Consider the following 11,064-nt stretch of genomic DNA (forward strand, 5'->3'; position numbering starts at 1 on the left):
TTAATATGGTAAGTGGTTTTTTTTTTTTTAACATCTTTATTGGGGTATAATTGCTTTACAATGGTGTGTTAGTTTCTGCTTAACAACAAAGTGAATCAGTTATACAGATACATATGTTCCCATATCTCTTCCCTCTTGCATCTCCCTCCCTCCCACCCTCCCTATCCCACCCCTCCAGGCGGTCACAAAGCACTGAGATGATCTCCCTGTGCTATGTGGCTGCTTCCCACTAGCTATCTACCTTACGTTTGGTAGTGTATATATGTCCATGCCTCTCTCTCACCCTGTCACAGCTCACCCTTCCCCCTCCCCATATCCTCAAGTCCATTCTCCAGTAGGTCTGTGTCTTTATTCCTGTCTTACCCCTAGGTTCTTCATGACATTATTTTTTCTTAAATTCCATATATATGTGTTAGCATACGGTATTTGTCTTTCTCTTTCTGACTTACTTTACTTTGTATGACAGATTCTATGTCTATCCACCTCATTACAAATAGCTCAATTTCGTTTCTTTTTATGGCTGAGTAATATTCCATTGTATATATGTGCCACATCTTCTTTATCCATTCATCTGATGATGGGCACTTAGGTTGTCTCCATCTCCGGACTATTGTAAATAGAGCTGCAATGAACATTTTGGTACATGACTCTTTTTGAATTATGGTTTTCTCAGGGTATATGCCCAGTAGTGGGATTGCTGGGTCATATGGTAGTTCTATTTGTAGTTTTTTAAGGAACCTCCATACTGTTCTCCATAGTGGCTGTACCAATTCACATTCCCACCAGCAGTGCAGGAATGTTCCCTTTTCTCCACACCCTCCCCAGCATTTATTGTTTCTAGATTTCTTGATGATGGCCATTCTGACTGGTGTGAGATGATATCTCATTGTAGTTTTGATTTGAGTTTCTCTAATGATTCATGATGTTGAGCATTCTTTCATGTGTTTGTTGGCAGTCTGTATATCTTCTTTGGAGAAATGTCTATTTAGGTCTTCTGCCCATTTTTGGATTGGGTTGTTTGCTTTTTTGTTATTGAGCTGCATGAGCTGCTTGTAAATTTTGGAAATTAATCCTTTGTCAGTTGCTTCATTTGCAAATATTTTCTCCCATTCTGAGGGTTGTCTTTTGGTCTTGTTTATGGTTTCCTTTGCTATGCAAAAGGTTTGAAGTTTCATTAGGTCCCATTTGTTTATTTTTGTTTTTATTTCCATTTCTCTAGGAGGTGGGTCACAAAGGATCTTGCTGTGATATATGTCATAGAGTGTTCTGCCTATGTTTTCCTCTAAGAGTTCGATGGCCTTACATTTAGGTCTTTAATCCATTTTGAGCTTATTTTTGTGTATGGTGTTAGGGAGTGATCTAATCTTATACTTTTACATGTATCTGTCCAGTTTTCCCAGCACCACTTACTGAAGATGCTGTCCTTTCTCCACTGTACATTCCTGCCTCCTTTATCAAAGATAAGGTGACCATATGTGCGTGAGTTTATCTCTGGGCTTTCTATCCTGTTCCATTGATCTATATTTCTGTTTTTGTGCCAGTACCATACTGTCTTGATTATGGTAGCTTTGTAGTGTAGTCTGAAGTCAGGGACCCTGATTCCTCCAGCTCCGTTTTTCGTTCTCAAGATTGCTTTGCCTATTTGGGGTCTTTTGTGTTTCCATACAAATTGTGAAATTTTTTGTTCTAGTTCTGTGAAAAATGCCAGTGGTAGTTTGATAGGGATTGCATTGAATCTATAGATTGCTTTGGGTAGTAGAGTCATTTTCACAATGTTGATTCTTCCAATCCAAGAACATGGTATATCTCTCCATCTATTTGTATCATCTTTAATTTCTTTCATCAGTGTCTTATAATTTTCTGCATACAGGTCTTTTGTCTCCTTAGGTAGGTTTATTCCTAGATATTTTATTCTTTTTGTTGCAATGGTAAATGGGAGTGTTTTCTTGATTTCACTTTCAGATTTTTCATCATTAGTATATAGGAATGCCAGAGATTTCTGTGCATTAATTTTGTATCCTGCTACTTTACCAAATTCATTGATTAGCTCTAGTAGTTTTCTGGTAGCATCTTTAGGATTCTCTATGTATAGTATCATGTCATCTGCAAACAGTGACAGCTTTACTTCTTCTTTTCCGATTTTTTCTGATTTGGATTCCTTTTATTTCCTTTTCTTCTCTGATTGCTGTGGTTAAACCTTCCAAAACTATATTGAATAAGAGTGGGCAACCTTGTCTTGTTCCTGATCTTAGTGGAAACGCTTTCAGTTTTCACCATTGAGGATGATGTTGGCTGTGGGTTTGTCATGTATGGCCTTTATTATGTTGAGGAAAGTTCCCTCTATGCCTACTTTCTGCAGGGTTTTTATCATAAATGTGTGCTGAATTTTGTCATAAGCTTTCTCTGCATCTATTGAGATGATCATATGGAATCATATGGTTTTTCTCCTTCAATTTGTTAATATGGTTAATCACATTGATAGATTTGCGTATATTGAAGAATCCTTGCATTCCTGGAATAAACCCCACTTGATCATGGTGTATGATCCTTTTAATGTGCTGTTGGATTCTGTTTGCTAGTATTTTGTTGAGGATTTTTGCATCTATGTTCATCAGTGATATTGGCCTGTAGTTTTCTTTCTTTGTGACATCCTTGTCTGGTTTTGGTATCAAGGTGATGGTGGCCTCGTAGAATGAGTTTGGGAGTGTTCCTCCCTCTGCTATATTTTGGAAGAGTTTGAGAAGGATAGGTGTTAGCTCTTCTCTAAATGTTTGATAGAATTCGCCTGTGAAGCCATCTGGTCCTGGGCTTTTGTTTGTTGGAAGATTTTTAATCACAGTTTCAATTTCAGTGTTTGTGATTGGTCTGTTCATATTTTCTATTTCTTCCTGATTCAGTCTTGGCAGTTTGTGCATTTCTAAGAATTTGTCCATTTCTTCCAGATTGTCCATTTTATTGGCATAGAGTTGCTTGTAGTAATCCCTCATGATCTTTTGTATTTCTGCAGTGTCAGTTGTTACTTCTCCTTTTTCATTTCTAATTCTATTGATTTGAGTCTTCTCCCTTTTTTTCTTGATGAGTCTGGCTAATGGTTTATCTATTTTGTTTATCTTCTCAAAGAACCAGCTTTTAGTTTTATTGATCTTTGCTATTGTTTCCTTCATTTCTTTTTCATTTATTTCTGATCTGATTTTTATGATTTCTTTCCTTCTGCTAACTCTGGGGTTTTTTTGTTCTTCTTTCTCTAATTGCTTGAGGTGCAAGGTTAGGTTGTTTATTCGAGATGTTTCCTGCTTCTTAAGGTGGGCTTGTATTGCTATAAACTTCCCTCTTAGAACTGCTTTTGCTGCATCCCATAGGTTTTGGGTCGTTGTATCTCCATTGTCATTTGTTTCTAGGTAGTTTTTAATTTCCTCTTTGATTTCTTCAGTGATCACTTCGTTATTAAGTAGTGTATTGTTTAGCCTCCATGTGTTTGTATTTTTTACAGATCTTTTCCTGTAATTGATATCTAGTATCATGGCATTGTGGTCGGAAAAGATACTTGATACAATTTCAATTTTCTTAAATTTACTAAGCCTTGATTTATGACCCAAGATATGATCTATCCTGGAGAATGTTCCATGAGCACTTGAGAAAAATGTGCATTCTGTTGTCTTTGGATGGAATGTCCTACAAATATCAATTAAGTCCATCTTGTTTAATGTATCATTTAAAGCTTGTGTTTCCTTATTTATTTTCATTTTGGATGATCTGTCCATTGGTGAAAGTGGGGTGTTGAAGTCCCCTACTATGAATGTGTTACTGTCGATTTCCCCTTTTATGGCTGCTAGTTTTTGCCTTATGTATTGAGGTGCTCCTATGTTGGGTGCATAAATATTTACAATTGTTATATCTTCTTCTTGGATCAATCCCTTAATCATTATGTAGTGTCCTTCTTTGTCTCTTCTGATAGTCCTTATTTTAAAGTCTATTTTGTCTGATATGAGAATTGCTACTCCAGCTTTCTTTTGGTTTCCATTTGCATGGAATATCTTTTTCCATCCCCTTACTTTCAGTCTGTATGTGTCTCTAGGTCTGAAGTGGGTCTCTTGTAGACAGCATATATATGGGTCTTGTTTTTGTATCCATTCAGCCAATCTGTGTCTTTTGGTGGGAGCATTTAGTCCATTTACATTTAAGGTAATTATCGATATGTATGTTCCTATTCCCATTTTCTAAATTGTTTTGGGTTCGTTATTATAGGACTTTTCCTTCTCTTGTGTTTTTGTCTAGAGAAGTTCCTTTAGCATTTGTTGTAAAGCTGGTTTGGTGGTGCTGAACTCTCTCAGCTTTTGCTTGTCTGTAAAGGTTTTAATTTCTCCATCAAATCTGAATGAGATCCTTGCTGGGTAGAGTAATCTTGGTTGCAGGTTTTTCTCCTTCATCACTTTCAGTATGTCCTGCCACTCCCTTCTGTCCATTCTATTTCCAAGATTTTGGATCATCTTTACTATCATTATTCTGAATTCTTTTTCAGGTAGACTGCCTATTTCCTCTTCATTTGTTAGGTCTGGTGGGTTTTTATCTTGCTCCTTCATCTGCTGTGTGTTTTTCTGTCTTCTCATTTTGCTTATCTTACTGTGTTTGGGGTCTCCTTTTTGCAGGTTGCAGGTTCGTAGTTCCTGTTGTTTTTGATGTCTGTCCCCAGTGGCTAAGGTTGGTTCAGTGGGTTGTGTAGGCTTCCTGGTGTAGGTGACTAGTGCCTGTGTTCTGGTGGATGAGGTTGTATCTTGTCTCTCTGGTGGGCAGGTCCACGTCTGGTGGTGTGTTTTGGGGTGTCTGTGGACTTATTATGATTTTAGGCAGCCTCTCTGCTAATGGGTGGGGTTGTGTTCCTGTTTTGCTAGTTGTTTGGCATAGGATGTCCAGCACTGTAGCTTGCTGGTCGTTGAGTGAAGCTGGGTGCTGGTGTTGAGATGGAGATCTCTGGGAGATTTTCGCCGTTTGATATTATGTGGAGCTGGGAGGTCTCTTGTGGACCAGTGTCCTGAAGTTGGCTCTCCCACCTCAGAGGCACAGCACTGACTCCTTGCTGCAGCACAAAGAGCCTTTCATCCACAGGGCTCCTCAATTTGGGATGATTTGTTGTCTATTCATGTATTCCACAGATGCAGGGTACATTAAATTGATTGTGGAGCTCTAATCCGCTGCTTCTGAGGCTGCTGGGAGCGATTTCCCTTTCTCTTCTTTCTTCTCACAACTCCCAGGAGCTCAGCTTTGGATTTCGCCCCGCCTCTGCGTGTAGGTCGCTGGAGGGTGTCTGTTTTTTGCTCAGACAGGGCGGGGTTAAAGGAGCCGCTGATTCGGGGGCTCTGGTTCGCTCAGGCTGGTGGGAGGGAGGGGCGTGGAGTGCTGGACGAGCCTGCGGCGCCAGAGGCCACCGTACCGTTGCACCAGCCTGAGGCCTGCCATGTGTTCTCCCGGGGAAGTTGTCCCTGGATCCCGGGAACCTGGCAGTGGCGGGCTGCACAGGCTCCCTGGAAGAGGGGTGTGGATAGTGACCTGTGCTCGCACACAGGCCCCTTGGTGGCGGCAGCAGCAGCCTTAGCGTCTCCCGCCCGCCTCTGGGGTCTGCGCTTTTAGCTGCGGCTCGCGCCCGTCTCTGGAGCTCCTTTAAGCAGCGCTCTTAATCCCCTCTCCTCGTGCACCAGGAAACAGAGTGAAGAAAAAGTCTCTTGCCTCTTTGGCAGGTCCAGACTTTTCCCCGGACTCCCTCCCGGCTAGCCGTGGTGCACTAACCCCTTCAGGCTGTGTTCACGCCGCCAACCCCAGTCCTCTCCCTGCATCCGACCGAAGCCCGAGGCTCAGCTTGCAGCCCTGCCCGCCCCGGCGGGTGAGCAGACAAGCCTCTCAGGCTGGTGAGTGCAGGTCGGTTGGCACCAATCCTCTGTGCAGGAATCTCCCCGCTTTGCCCTCCGCAACCCTGTTGCTGTGCTCCCCTCCGCGGCTCCGAAGCTCCCCCCTCCGCCACCCGCAGTCTCCGCCCGCGAAGGGGCTCCTAGTGTGTGGAAACCTTTCCTCCTTCATAGCTCCCTCCCACTGGTGCAGGTCCCATCTCTATTCTTTTGCCTCTGTTTTTTCTGTTTTTCTTTTGCCCTACCCAGGTACGTGGGGGAGTTTCTTGTCTTTTGGGAGGTCTGAGGTCTTCTGTCAGCATTCAGTATGTGTTCTGTAGGAGTTGTTCCACGTGTAGATGTATTTCTGGTGTATCTGTGGGTAGGAAGGTGATCTCCGCGTCTTACTCTTCCGCCATCTTCCTGGAACCCCCCCATGGCAGTCTCTTGATGAATTAAATCTTGAAGAGTAAATAATGCTTGCCATGTATAAAGGGGGGAAGTGCCTTTCAGTTAGTAGGTTGTATTGTAAGTTTATATCTATTTATGAATTGCATCAAATACATTATTTTCTTCAAGTTTTATTGAGGTATAATTAACAAATATCCCTGTATAAATTTAAGGTGTACAGCATAATGATTTGACTTATATACATCGTGAAATGATTACCACAGTAAGTTAAGCAAACATCTGTCATCTCATGAAAAAGAAAAAGGAAAAAAAAAACCTTTTTCCTTGTGAAGAGAACTCAGAATTTACACTCTTAATATCTTTCATATATAACATACAGCTGTGATTATATTAATTATGTTGTTTTTTACATCCCTAGTTCTTATTTATGTTATAATTGGAGGTTTGTACCTTTTGACCACCATCATGAAATTTACCTTCCCCCCATACCTTGTCTCTGTAATCACAAATCCGATCTCTGTTCGTTTGATTATTTGTTTTTGTAAGTATAATTTACCTTCACCACTATGTTAGTTCCTGTTACACAGCATAGTGATTTGATATTTCTATACATTACAGAATGATTACCACAATAAGTCTAGACATCATCTGTCACCATTCAAAGATACTACATTATTATTGACTGTATTACCCACACTGTACATTTCATACCTGTGACTCATTTCTTAATACTTGGAAGTTTAACACTTAATCTCCCTCACCTATTTCTCTTATCCCCCTAACCCCCATTATCTCTGAAAACAACCTGTTTCTTCTCTGTATCTATGCCTGTGTTTCTGTTTTGTTATGTTTGTTCATTCGTTTTTTTTTTTAGATTCAACATATATGTGAAGTCATATGGTATTTGTCTTTCTCTGATTTATTTCACTTAGCATAATACCATCTATTTCCATCCAAACTGTCTTGAAAGACAAGATTTCATTCTTTTTATGGCTGTGGTATATATACCACATCTTCTTCATCAATTTATCTATCCCTGGGCACTTAGGTTGCTTCCATATGTTGGTTATTGTGAGTAATGCTGCATTGAACACAGGGGTGCATGTATCTTTTCAAATTAACTTTTTCATTTTCTTCAAATAAATACCCAGAAGTGGAATGTCTGGATCACATGGTAGGTAGTTCTATTTTTAATCTTTTGAGGAAACTCCATACTATTTTCCATAGTAGCTGCACCAATTTACTTTCCCATCAACAGTGCAAGAGGGTTCCCTTTTCTCATCCTTGACAACTTTTGTTATTTGTTGACTTTCTCCTAATATGCATTCTGACAGGTGTGAAGTGATGCATCACAGTGGTTTTTATTTGTATTTCCCTGATGACTAATGATGAGCACCTTTTCATGTGACTGTTGGCTGTTTATATATGTCTTCTTTGGAAAATAATTTATTCAAGTCCTCTGGCCAGGTTCTTATCTGGTTGTTTGTTTTTCTGATGTTCAGTTGTATGAATTTTTTATGTATTTTGGATATTAACCCCTTATCAGATATATTGTTTGCAAATATCTTCTCCCAGTCATTACATGGCCTTTTCATTTTGTTGATAGTTTCATTCTCTGTGCAAAAGCTTCTTAGTTTGAGTAGTCCTATTTATTTATTTTTGCTTTTGTTTCCCTTTCCTGAGGAGACATAGCCAAAAAAAAAAATTAAGACCTCTGTTAAAGGGTGTGCCATGTTTTCTTCTAGGAGTTTAATGGTTTCAGGTCTGACATTTAAGTCTTTAATCCATTTTGTGATTATTTTTGTATATGATGTGAGAAATTAGTCCAGTTTGATTCTTATGCATGTAGCTGTCCAGTTTCTCAACACCATTTATTTAAAAGGCTGTGTTTTCCCCCTTGTATATTCTTGCATCTTTTGTTATAGGTTAATTGACCATATAAATGAGGGTTAATTTCTGTTATCTCTATTTTATTCTGTTGATCTATATGCCTGTTTTTGTGCCAGTACTGTACTGCTTTAATTACTGCAGTAATATATATTTGTAGCATAGTTTGAAATCAGTATGATACCTCCAGCTTCATTGTACTTTCTCAAGATTGTTTTGGCTACTCAGGGTATTTTGCATTTCCATACAAATTTTAGAAATATTTCTTCCAGTTTTGTGAAAAATGCTGTTGGTGTTTTGATAGGGATTGCACTGAATCTGTAGACTGCCATGGGTAGTATGATATTTAAAAAATATTCTTTCAGTCCCTGAGCATGGTATATCTTACCATTTATTTGTATTGTCTTCAGTTTCTCTCATCGGTGTCTTATTGTTTGCCAAGTATAAGTCTTTGCCTCCTTAGTTAGATTTAATCCTATGTATTTTTTTCTTTTTGATGCAATTATAAATTGAATTGTTTCCTTAATTTCTCTTTCTGATAGTTCATTGCTAGTGTATAGAAATGCAACAGATTTCTGTACATTAATTTTGTATCCTGCAACACTACTGAATTCACTGATGAGTTTCAGTAGTTTTTTGGTGGCATCTTTGAATTTTCTGTATAGAGTATCATGTCATGTGCAAACAGTAACGGTTTTACTTCTTTAAAATTTGTATTCTTTTATTTCTTTTTCTTGTTTGATTGCTGTGGTTAGGACATCCAATACTACGTTGAATAAAAGTGGTAAGAGTGGGAATCCTTGGCTTTGTTCCTGAATTTAGAGGAGATGCTTTCAGCTCTTCACTGTTGAGTATGATGTTAGCTTTGGTCTTGTCATATATGGCCACTATTATGTGAGGTATGTTCCCTTGTCAAAAGCTTTTTCTGCATCTATTGAGACGTTCATATTATTTTATCTCTTAATTTATTAATGTAGTGTATTGCATTGAATTGATTTGCAGATACTGAACCATTCTTGCATCCCTGGGATCATACCACTTGATCATAGTGTATGATCCTTTCAGTGTATTATTTCAGTTTGCTAATATTTAGTTGAAAAATTTTTACATCTATGTTCATCTGTAATATTGGCCTATAATATTCTTTTTTTGCAGTGTTCTTGTATGGTTTTGGTATCAGGGTGGTGCTGGCCTGGTGGAATGCACTCTGCCTGCAGCAGCTTGAAGCAGGATTTCTGTTCTCCAGCCAGAGACTGAAGTCATGCTTTGGCTGTGAGAGCACTGAATCCTAGCCACTAGGCCACTAGCCAGTGACAAGGCCCTGGCCCAGCACCTTGTAGAAATGAACTCCCACAAAGAGATGGAAAGTAGCAAAACAAGTGAAGAGTTAATTCGGAGGAAAAAGGGTACATGTGGATAGACACATGGGTGGACTCAGAGAGAGACTCGTGCCCTTGTAATAGTTCAAATCACTTATATGGGGCATTTCTTCCAGGTTTCCTCTGGCTAATCGTCTTGCTTTTCCTGGCTCTGAGTCCATATTTGGTTTATCTCAGGGTCCTCCCATGTGTATGTGTGTATCTCTTAGCCAAGATGGATTCTAGAGAAGAGGCCTATGGGTAGGTTGACATCACCTACTGTGGGGTGGCGCCCCGCCTCCCTTTTGACCTCCCAGGAGCCTTTCTGTGCAAGTGTAGTTGGGAAGGTCCCTTTGACCTTAAGAATGAGGAATGTGTGGTCTCTTATCTGGGCAGGGCTCAGCTTCTCTCTCCTGTCCCCCTACAGGGGACAAACTCCAGCTGCTCAGCCTGGGACCCATCTATCTCCTGCCTCAAAATGAGTTCAAAAGTGCTCCTTTTCTGCAGTTTTTGGAAATATTTAGTTTGAGAAGGATAGGTGTTAACTTTTCTTTAAATGTTTGATATAATTCATCTGTGAAGCTATCTGGTCCTGGACTTTTGTTTGTTGGGAGTATTTTTATGACTGATTCAATTTCATTACTGGTAATTGGTCTATTCATATTTTCTATTTCTTCCTGATTCACTCTTAGGAAACTGTTCATTTCCAGGAGTTTGTCTACTTCTTTTAGGTTGTCCATTTTCTTGGCATATAATTGCTTGTAGTAATATCTTATGATCCTTTGTATTTCTGTGGTGTTGGTTGTAACTTCTCCTATTTAATTTCTGATTTTATTTATTTGGGCCCTTCTTTTTCTTGATGAGTCTGGCTAAAGGTTTATCAATTTTGTTTATCTTTTCAAAGAGCCAGACTTGAGTTTTGTTGAGCTTTCCTATTGCTTTTTAGTTTCTACTTCATTTATTTCTGCTCTGATATTATTTCTTTACTTCTACTAACTGGGTTTTGTTTGCTCTTCATTTTCTAGTTGCTTTAGGTGTAAGGTTAGGTTAGATTATTTGAGAGTTTTCTTGTTTCCTGAGGTAGGCTTGTATCGCTGTAAACTTCCCTCTTAGAACTGCTTTTGCTGTGTCCCATAGATTTTTGATCACTGTTTTTCCATTTTCATTTGTCTCCAGTATTTTCTTTTTATTTCTTCTTTGTTTTCTTCAGTGAGCCGTTGGTAGTTTAGTAGCATATTGTTTAGCCTCCATGTGTTTCTGTTTTTTTACCTTTATTTTTGAAGTTTATTGGTAGTCTCACGCTGTTGCAGTCTGAAAAGATGCTTCATATGATTTCAATCTGGTTTTGTGTGCTTAATTATTTTAGCTTTTCTGTAAAACTCTATCTCTCCTTCAAATCTGAATGATAATCTTGCTGGGTAGAGTATTCTTGCTTGCAGGTTTTTTTCTTTTAATTACTTTAAATATGTTGTGCCACTCCCTCTGGCCTGCAGAGTTTCTTTTTTTTTTTTTTTTTTTTTTTTTTTTTTTTT

The sequence above is a fragment of the Lipotes vexillifer genome, unplaced genomic scaffold (assembly GCF_000442215.2).
Source record: "Lipotes vexillifer unplaced genomic scaffold, Lipotes_vexillifer_v1.1 scaffold440, whole genome shotgun sequence".
NCBI classification, from domain to species: Eukaryota; Metazoa; Chordata; class Mammalia; order Artiodactyla; family Lipotidae; genus Lipotes; species Lipotes vexillifer.